The sequence below is a fragment of the Lampris incognitus genome, chromosome 17 (assembly GCF_029633865.1).
Source record: "Lampris incognitus isolate fLamInc1 chromosome 17, fLamInc1.hap2, whole genome shotgun sequence".
Lineage (NCBI taxonomy): Eukaryota > Metazoa > Chordata > Actinopteri > Lampriformes > Lampridae > Lampris > Lampris incognitus.
This window is the reverse complement of record NC_079227.1, coordinates 18,485,156-18,496,191: the sequence shown is the minus strand read 5'-3', so window position 1 is coordinate 18,496,191 and position 11,036 is coordinate 18,485,156.

Genomic DNA, 11,036 nt, shown 5'->3' with positions numbered 1-11,036 from the left:
CCCCATTATCTGGGGAAGTCATAGGGCTGCAGCCATATCCGCATGGCTTGATTGTGTGTGTGTGTGTGGGGGGGGGTGCGTGTGTACTCCCCCGCTGGCCGAGACGGAGCTGGAACATTTTTGGCGTTTCAAGTTGCGCGTGGTAAAGCGCCGTATGTTGCAGCATCGTCCACCTACGATGTTTGTTAAAAAATACTAATCCCCCCGGGGCCCGGTGATCAGCTCCTCCATGCTCCCTGCTCCTCCATGCTCCCTCCTCCTCCTCCTCCTCCTCCTCCTCCTCCCAGAGGCGCACCTGGACGGCCGCTTCACCCCCGTTTACTGGCATCGCTTTCGTCAGGTGTGTCGACGGCGGCGTTGTTTAGCGTTAGTCATTAGAGTTGCATCGCTGTTCAAATGCAAAGATGCCATGTCATAACTTGCTCCCCCGCCTCCTCCCCCCCCCCCGCCCCCGCCCCGGCCCGTACTCTGTTGTTCACTGTCGGAAAAGAAAACGCTAACACACTTGTGTGCACGCACACACACATGCACACATGCATGCACGCACACACGGAAGGAATGTGACACTTCAGGAATGGAAAGCCTGGGGTTGATTTTTATTTCCTTCCCACCCCACCCCTCACCCCCCACCCCTCACCCCTGCTGAACTAACAGCCAAAGCCGGCAGCACCGGTGCTCCACTCTCTCCCGCCTTTGTTTGGGAAGACACACCTAGCCTCACTTAGCAAGGCACAAACACCGCCAGGGCACCGAAACAATGGAAACACAAAGAGCCGGGTCAGAGCGAGGCCGAGCCGGGCTAAACCACCAAGCACACCCCACACACACACACACACACACACACACACACACACACACACACACACACACACACACACACACTCACTCCAGCTCTCCTACGGGCTGGTTCTGGCGCAGCCTGTGAGCTGAAATTACCGCTTTACCACCATAAAGGCACACAATTGTAAGCAGCGTGGCCATTTGCATGACAATGCAGACGTGCGTATAATAACGGGCCTAATAGCAGAAGTAAAGTCTGCTGGCTTGAGGCGTTCTGTACGCCCTTAGCTCTCGATGAGGAGTTAAGGAAGGTTTACAGTTTAATCCCTGTCCCGTAATTGCTGCTGTGGGGACAAACACATGGTCTCACTGAGTAAATGTTTAGGATAATGATAGTAATCGTCTTTTGCGTGGTATCGCATCTTACGACTACGTATATATATCATGGTCTCTAGTAATTAGTGCACGTCTGCGGTGTCAGGCTGGATGGGTCAAGAGAAATGTGCATCCTTTGAGGAGAAAATTCACGTTCATCCATTTTATTTTCTTATCGATGTTTCATTTGAAACTGGTTGGTTGACTGGAAAAATGTAAAGGAAGAGAAGAAGAAGAAGAAGGGTGAGCGTGAGGAGGCCTGGTTGCCTGCAAGGCATTCAGTGGCCCCGACCGCTCTGAGAAAGAGAGCGAGCGAGAGAGCGAGAGAGAGAGAGAGAGAGAGATGAGTGTTAGCTGGGCTCACCCCTGTACAGTAATTTACTTTGCATATGGCGTCTTAGCAGACACGATTCTAAATTTCCAACTGGGAGGCATCAGTGGAGGAATCACTGTCTTCAAAAGACGGCCTGCCAGTCACGCTCCCACCGTAGTCGGAGATCTGAGCACGCGGTGATAACCTGCGACATCTTTCTGGAAAAACGGAGAGTCGATCAGCTTTGATGGAGCACATCCGCCATGACAGGCTACTGAAGAGCTCGCTAATGAACTGGGGGTGGGGGGGCATCGCTTAGCATGACAGCGTGGAGGATGGTTGTGGTGGAGAGGGGGATGGATGGGTGGACGGATGGATGGATGGAAGGGAGGAGAGGTATCAGGGAGACCTAGCAGCCGTTCACATGCCAGCCACCAATATGATGTCCCCCTCACCTCCCAAGAAAGACGGGTGGAAAAAGGGGTGGATGGATAAGAGGAGGAGGGGAAGTGTGTATTGTTTTGTCTGGGAAAAGGGCATCCTCCCCTCCCCTGCCTCCTACCCTTGGTCCCCAATACACACACACACACACACACACACACACACACACACACACACACACACACACACACACACACACACACTCAACACCTCCGCCTCAGATGGTTGGTGGTAATTAAATATTCATGAGAGGGCATCCAATCCCAGCGCTCGTGGGCCAGGCTGCTCCTCACAGGGCAGGAAGCAGAATTGGATTCTTGCAAGGGGGGCCCCGCTGCAGGTTGGCGCATTGGGTCAATTGAGTGGGGAGTTCAAAGGTTACAGAATCTGTATGATGCCCCCCCCCGCCCCTTTACAATCGTTCTCTCAGAAAAATGGCCATGTTCTGGCAGAAGCAAAGAACATCGGGTCGTCCATGTAGCTGTGTGTTCTGCTAGGCGACCGTGTAAACAAGCTGGCTGGTCGCCGCCTGTTTAGATATCACGTTTACCACTCTTAAGCACCACACTGTCTCCTAAAAACTTGAACTTTCATACACTCTCTCCCTCACACTCTCTTTCACACACACACACACACACACACACACACACACACACACACACACACACACACACACACACACACACACACACACACACACACACACACACACACACACACACACACACACACACTTAAATTTCCACCTCTATTGAGACATGAGACAGGCTGTGGCAACAAAATGCACAACTTTTTGTTCATCTCAAGGACTTGTGAGGGCCCCAGTGAACTGAGAGGCCATATTGATTTTCCCTCTTTTCATGCTGTGACTCTGGGATTACCCATTTTCTCATTCATTTTTAAAGACAACTCGTGAGATTCTTTCCCTTTTTCTCTCTGTTTTTTCCTTTTTCCATTCCCCCCCACCCCCCACCCCCATGTTCCCCCACCTTTGCCGCGGTTGCGCCCACCCCTTATCCACAGCCAAGTCCCTCCTTGACCCTGAAAATTGTAATTCAGCCATAGATCACAGCTGCTGAATATTAGGGCTTACAAAAGCAGTTAAATAAAATATGTTCAAATCGACCAATCCCAGAGGCCACTGCAGAAATTCTAATCAGGTGAGCGAGAAGGGGAAGGAGTCAGCGGGGGATTACGGTGAAGAGAGAGAGAATCATCTGAACCTAGCGGCCAGGAGCGAGGAGCAGACGGAGAGAAGGGATTCAGCACAGATCATCGCAATCGTGATGTTAGACGGACTTTTGCAGGTCACGGCGAAGTGGGAAACAAATGTTTGCGAGTAATTTATCCCCGTGTCTCCACCGTAACTTAAACTGCAAACCCTGATTAAATCTCCAAACATAGAACGTAGTTCACGGCCGTGTTAAAGAGATTGTCAACCTCGGACTGCATCAGAAATGTGAATTTATTATTTCCATGGTATTAGACAGTTCGATGACTGTCTGCAGCGCCCAATTCACATGGCCAGCACCTAACAAGATTTTGTCCGCTGCTGTTTGCTATTTCTCGGTCACATGCAGCGAAATGGGGGCTTTCTCTCGACTGTTCACGTCACAAATAAACTAACCAATAAATCATACAATGCTGTTTGTTAATACCTTATTTGTTCATTTTTGAAATATCTAAAATCAGCAATGTTTTTCCCTACTTTCACTTCTCTGTTAACGTCTCTATAAATGTGTAAAGACGGAAGTTGTGGAGGATTGGATGATTTGAAACTGCAATGATAAGTAGCGCTCCCATTGTTATGCCGTATGTGCTCCACCCTCTAACGGGCTTCGCTAATTGGTTTACCCATCGAGTCTCTGCCTCGGCACCCGTAGAAAGATCTTTTCCCTAAACGCCCAGTTGGATGGTAGGGCCGCACCCCACCCCACCCCACCCCATATAAAACCCCTCCGTCTCAGCTGCTCATCTCCCTTTTTCTCTCAGCCACCTTGCTCTCGCTCTCCCCCAGGCAGAAGTATGCCGACTCCTTCCACCTCCTCTGCCCCGGCCAGTCACTGGCGAGCAAGAAGGCGGCGGCCTGCTCGAAGTCTTGGGATGAGTACAACGAGGAGGACGACCGTTGTGTCTTTGAGGATGAGGACCCTGCCTCCCTCTTCCTCAATATGGAGCTGCTGGTTTCTCACCGTTACCCACTTGATGACCTGTCCAGCCTTTTCTCCTTGGCCGCCGATAGGAAAGGTTTGCCACTTCCGCCGATTCAACCCTCCACTGCTTTCCCTTCACTGTCGGCCTTTGTGCCTAGCCACGTGGTAGACCTCGCCCTTGTGTGTTGTGTCCCAAGATGGCGGCCCTCTTCCTCCACATACAGCATAAGTGGTCCTTCCTATCTTGTACCAAGCCCCCGGCTGTGGCTTATGGTCCCTACTGGGAGTGGGACAAGGGAGTGCCACCTATCAAGGATGCAATCAGGGTCTGCCTCCTCCCTTCAGCCTCCCTTTTGCCAGGCGGTCGGCCCTCACTGCCCAATGAGCGGGACCGGTTGACTGCCATTGTTTTTTGGGGTTTTTTTGGACCCCCCCCCCTTTTACTCCCCAATTGTACTTGGCCAATTACCCTATTTTTCTGAGCCATCCCGGTCGCTGCTTCAACCCGTCTGCCATCGGATCTTTCAATACACCTGTCTGCTGTTCAGATACTCCATGGCTCCGTGCAGGTTCTCCAAGTGTGTGAAGAGGGCACTGGAGCCACTCAGGGTGAAAGGGGTGTGAATCTTGACTTATATTGATGACTGGCTGATTCTCACTGCATCTAGGCAGGAAGCAGAGGCCCATCCAGCCTTTATCATCCATCATGTCATGCAGCTGGGCTTCACTATCCACCCAACCAAGAGTGCCCTTCAGCCAAGCCAGCAGATACCCTATCTCGGTCTGCTTCTGGACTTCCATGCAATGACAGTGCGTCTGTCAGAGGAGCATGTGAAAATGTTGTTGTGACTGACTTAATGCATGTTATCCTTGGTCTTGGTACAGGCAGAGAGTGTTCTTTCACTCCTCGGGATGATGTCAGTAGCACCCAGCAGTGTGCCTGGGGCTGATACACATGAGGAACCTGCAACATTGGTTCATACAGCTGTGGTTGGACCCAATCCGAGACAAACAGCGTGAGCTCCACGTCCCTGACTGGTGCGGAGAGATGTGAGATTTTGGGACTCACCTGCCCATCTCTGCGAGGGGGTTCGGCTGGGGTGCATCTCCCACTACATCCAGGTTGTCACAGATGCCTCCCTGGCTGGCTGGGGAGGGACCCCCAGTCAGGTCTGCGTGAGGGGGGGGGTGTCTGGCACCCCTAGCCACATAAACTTTCTGGAGCTCACAGTGATTCAGAAGGTGCTTCACTACTTTGCTCCTCAACTGAGAGGGAAGCACATCATGGTGAGGTTGGACAACATCACAGTGGTGGCTTACCTGAACAGACAGGGGGCGTCAGATCCCCGGCCCTGCACAGGAGGACAGTCTCCATCCTGACCTGGCAGATTGCCATCTCTGTTCCTTAAAAGCTTGTCACATCCCAGGGTCTCTCAATGTGGGAGAAGAAGGATGTCCAGAGAGGGCTTGCTCCAGGAGGAATGGAGCCTCTCTCCGGACATACTAGCTGAACAGATCTGGCGATGATTCAGGGGACCGGTGGCCAACCTGTTTGCAAGCAAGAAGAATGACAATTGCGCCCTGTGGTTCACTCAGAGCGACCCCCCCCCCCGTTTTGGGTGGATTTTTTTAGCTCAAGAAGTATGGCCTCCCGGACTGCTGTACACATTTCCACCCCTGCAGCTGATGATGGAGCTGCTTCACAGGATTCGGACACAACACCTATTGTTGATAGCTGTGGTGCCAGAGAGCTTGGATGCCAGGTGGTTCCTGGAATTAGTTCAGCTGACGGTGGTGGGTCTGTGGCCAGTCCCGGACCTGCCCACAGTCTTGCAACAGGCAGAGGGTGTGATCCTCTCATGTCCAGTTCTTGGACAGCGCCTCATGGTTCGGAGGTTGAGAGGATGAGCTTGAGCAACGTGGGCCTCTCAGAGGCAGTAATCTCAACTATTTAGGATTCAGAACTATTAAGAAATTTTCCAGTCTGGTGCAAGGCCAGGAACCTCAATGCGAGCTCCTGCCCTTTGCAGGATGTTCTGCAGTTCCTACAGCAGTGGTGGCTAACCATGTGCCATGGAGAGCCATGTGTATGCAGGTTTTCATTCCAACCCGACTCCACACCAGGTGATTTCACTGATACATTCTTCCTCTTTGTTTGAAGGGTTTCTAGTCAGTGAAATCACCTGGTGTGGATTTGGGTTGGAATGAAAACCTGCATACACATGGCTCTCCATGGCACATGTTTAGTCACCCCTGGACCTGTTTTATGGTGGCTGCACTATTTCCACCTTGGGAGTGTTTGAGGCAGCGATGACAGTGGGCTATGATGGGTTTGGCTGCTTCAGGATCATTAGCCACCCCTTGGTCAAGTGCTCTTTGTTGGGGGTCCGCAGGCTGAGGCCCCCTACTTGATGCTTCATTCCTCAGTGGAACCTGCAGACATTTCTGGGTGGGCTGACTGGTCTGCCTTTTTAACCACTAGGCCAGGTGGCCTTGGAGTTGTTGTGTATCAAGACAGCAATACTCTAGGCCCTTACTTTGGCCCAGAGAGCAGGGTATTTGTGTGCCTTGTCGGTACATTCCTCCTGCGTGTCTGTCAGTGATGACAAGCGGTCAATGGAACTTTGCCCCAACCCATCCTTCCGGCTGAAGGTCCTCACCTCCTCATTCAGGTCGAGGGTTATCCATCTGAGAGTGTTTTTTCCTCTTCCTCACACTGACAGAGAGAAGGAGCGCCTCCACACCCTGTGTCTGGTGAGGGTGCTTTATTGTTATGTAGAGTGCTCGGCGACGTTCAAGAAGTCTGACCGGCTGTTTGTCTGCCATGGTGGTCAGGCTCAGGGGGCCCCTCTATCTGTGCAGTGGCTCGCTCACTGGATTTGTCATGCAATCCGCAAGAGTTAAGATGCATTTGGCCGCCCAGCCCCAGTGGGTCTCAGGACATACTCTACCAGGGGCATTGCATCCTCGATGGCACTTTTCAAGGGAGTGTCAGTGGAGGACATCTGCTTGGCAGCTTCCTGGTCCTTGACTTCTATCTTCATATGACTGCTGATTTAGTACCCTATTCAGTGCTCAGTGCACTATCGAGGGGTGGGCCTCGTCTTTAGCCGACTGAGAAGTCAACTGTGCCAAGCCCTTAGCAGATTGTTGCAATACGGTATGAGACCCTCAGGGTGGGCAATGCTTGACTGTTGGACTAATGCTGTGTTTCAGTACGATACAAGCCCCTCAGAGGGGGCAGTGCTCGACCATTGGACTGCTGCTGTGTAGGTTGTTGTTTTGACTAGTGTCGGACTACTGTCAGTCAGGCCCAGCTGGGAGTACACTCATCCCTAACGGCCTTCACCTTAGGTGTGAACCAATAGTAAAGCCCATTAGAGGGCAGAGCACGTATGACATAGAAATAGTAGTTACCACGCATGTAATTTCAGTTCTATGACTACGTGAATAGCCCTCTTACCTCAAGCCTAGCTGGCCCCAGTCTTTGTTGATGAGTTCAAAGGGAGACAAGCAGTGGAAATGCAGGGGTTTTTAGGGGGTGGGGGATGCGGTGTGGCTCCTACCACCTGATTAGGCGGTGAGGGATCTGTCTCAGGGTGTCGAGGCAAAGCCTATTAGAGGGCTACGCAGGTACTCATAGAACTGGAGTTACATACAGTGTTTCTACCATTTTCCTTTGCTGTTTGCTACTTGTTTGCAAAAAGGAAGATTATTCGAGAAGCACACCAGCACATGCGACATTGACTCTGCTCTCTGATTGGCTGCCGCTCTAAATTCCCGCTCAGAAAGTCAACAGGCAGTTTGTTTTTTGAAAGTGGGTAGATAGTGGCGTACATGCGGGCCAGTATCCATATCTCCCCACTCTTCTCCACTGAGCCCCATTGGCAACGTATTGAATCTCCCCCCACTTTGCTGTTATTGAGCGCTCGCTGTGTGAATGTTTCAGTTGGGCATAAACATCAACACTGTTTCTTTCCTCAGGGCTCCTTGCTGCCTCTATCACATGAACATATGATCACAGCATCTCCATCCTACGATTGCTGTTTCTCAACAGTAACCTCTTATAATAAAGCCTGAAACTTATTGGAGACCAGAAAACTGAGACTTGAACTTGTGATGTTGCTGAAAAAATACTCTCTACTCTAGAGCCTCTACATGGACAGTGGAGGCTTGATTTCTGGAGTCAAAAACAGTACTGAACCCAAAAAAGTCCCAGGGAAAAAAAACATGTAGGTCCACAGTTGTCCTAGTCATTGTCAATACAGTCACCAACTAGAGAAGCTGGATGATGGATTGGAGTCTTGGTCTCTTGTTTTAAAATCTAAGAAAGTTTATATAATGTCTACTTAAATATCCAGACAGAAATAACATGGAATTTCACAATTGATATATATTGTGAATTATAATATTATCAAAAAATTAGTGTAATTTCCTGTGTTGATTGTAGCTAAAGGTCTTCTTCTTATAACCTGCCGTGTCAGCCAAACTATTTGGAAAATAATTGTGTCACTGGGTATTAATAATGTTCACCCATTTTATGCTTAACTATCCAACCCTTTTGGCCTGCAGGCCTTTTGTTTGGAAGAATAGCTTAATTATGCTGTCGGCATGGTTGACACAGGGTACCACAAGGAGCAACCAAAAAAAAACAAGGACCCTTATACAGGTCAGTGCTGTCTTTGAGTTCATGTTGTTTTTCCATACAGCAAGGAAAATCGATCAGATCTATGTCATACTAGAGTAGGGAAAGATTAGGCGAGTAATACAAATCCGACAAACTGTAAACTCCCGTAACCAGCCAGCAACAGAAGCACACTTTTAAAAAAAAAACAGTATCGGTTGTTTTGCTTAGCTGGGCACATTAAAAAACAACAAAAAGGGAGAGAGAAGACACGATAGCCGATGCATCAACATCAAGGTAAATGTTCCCCGAGGTGAAAGTGAGAGTCGCACAGTGTGATTAGAAGAAATAAATCTGCCTCGAATCCTTCTAATCTGGTACATTCCCAGTTCAGCACACTTCACTTAGGATACATTCTGGCTGTGGGCCTTAATTCTACACGGATTTTTTTGCACAGATCCAAATTTTTTCTTTCTTATTTTTTCCACATTCATGTTTTGAAAGTCATCCTTTATACGACATCTGTGCAAACTGACCCTCAGCCTTAAATGAATGCCATGCACAAACAACAGTTGACATCTTCCACTGTCTTTCAACTGACTTCCATGAGTGTAATCCCCCCCCCAACTTTTACCATAATCACACTGCCGCTACTATGCCTTGTGTGAGTCACAGGCATTTCCCTGGTTTCGTCGAACAATGCATTCACCGAGAAAATAACGGTGATTGATAAGCAAAACACAAGCCGTAGTCCCGATCCATGCCATGCAGAGTGACATAAAATGTACTCAAGTTGCATGGCTGCATATCACATATGTATCTGACCCAGGACCAGAATTCAGAGTGACCCAAAGCAGAACTGAAAAGATGCTTTTCCATGTTTTTTTTGTGTGTTCACACTGGTAAAACTGCTAGACGTTCTAGAGAGGGGTCATTGATCAGCATTCAATCCCTCCCTGGTTCTCCTGACAAGGAGATGATCAATTAAATTCTGGGATAAAAAAAAATAGCTGAATTCACACACTCTCCCCCAATAGACAAAACACAGCAGCCAATGACTTTTGCTGGACAAATTCAGCACATCAACTAGAGCGCTGACTTTCACAGCTCGTCTTTTGTCTTTGGCAACCTAATAACATGTTCACCTTTTTGACTGACTCATTGGTACCCGTGGACAGCAGTAAATTGAAATTCCAAATCTAAAAAATGAATCCACATCACACCGCCTCTCAGAGAGAGATGTAGCCAGGCCAATGAGGTGCTGGGGACAGTAACTCGAACTCAAGGTAAACATAAATATGTGGAAGGAAATGGCTGAGTTGGTTGTTTAAGCTGATATTTTGTACATATGTGGATCAAATCAGGAATTTTTTATCTTTTTATTTGACCGGCCCGATTCAACATTAGTGCTTGGTGCTCTGCATATGCATTAGCAAGCCCGTCATGACAATTTCTTTTAATTTGAATAGAAATTCTAAAAATGGGTTGCATGGTGGCGCAGGGGTAAGCGCAGTCGCCTCACAGCAAGAAGGTCCTGGGTTCGAGCCCTGGGGTAGTCCAAACTTGGGGGTCGTCCCGGGTCGTCCTCTGTGTGGAGTTTGCATGTTCTCCCCATGTCTGTGTGGGTTTCCTCTGGGGGCTCCAGTTTCCTCCCACAGTCCAGACATGTAGATCAGGTGAACCGGCCGTACTAAATTGTCCCTAGGTGTGTGTGTGTGTGTGAGAGCCCTGTGATGGCCTGGCGGCCTGTCCAGGGTGTCTCCCCGCCTGCCGCCCAATGACTGCTGGGATAGGCTCCAGCATCCCCGTGACCCTGAGAGCAGGATAAGCGGTTCAGATAATGGGTGGGTGGATGGATTATAAAACTGACGGAAATAGTTAAATGAACTTGCACGCCCACATAATCAGTTGCAGTAATGTGCAGTGTAGTTTGTAATCATTTCTGCCACTGCTTTCAAGGATTAAATTTGTTCGTTTCTTTCACGTATTTGGACACTTTGTAAGACCACATGGATTCATGTAAAGATTATCCTTTGTATGTCAACTGAACTAAAAGAAGAACGCACCCTTGGGGATAAACACCTTTAACAGTGTCTTTCATAAATAGGATTTACTGTTTGATTGGTCTATTAATTGATCGATCTCTTTGTCTGCTTATCTATTCATCTATTTACACATTTGGGCCTTCATAACTGAATAAACACAATGGGACGTGTCTGACGTTTGATTCTTGTTTGTTGATTTCCATTTCAGTCAGATTGGAGAGAAAATTACTCCCTTTTCCGTGCGACGCAGGCATGGCATTTTGTTCCTTTCAAATAATATTTGTGTGCATATTTCGTGGCTTATA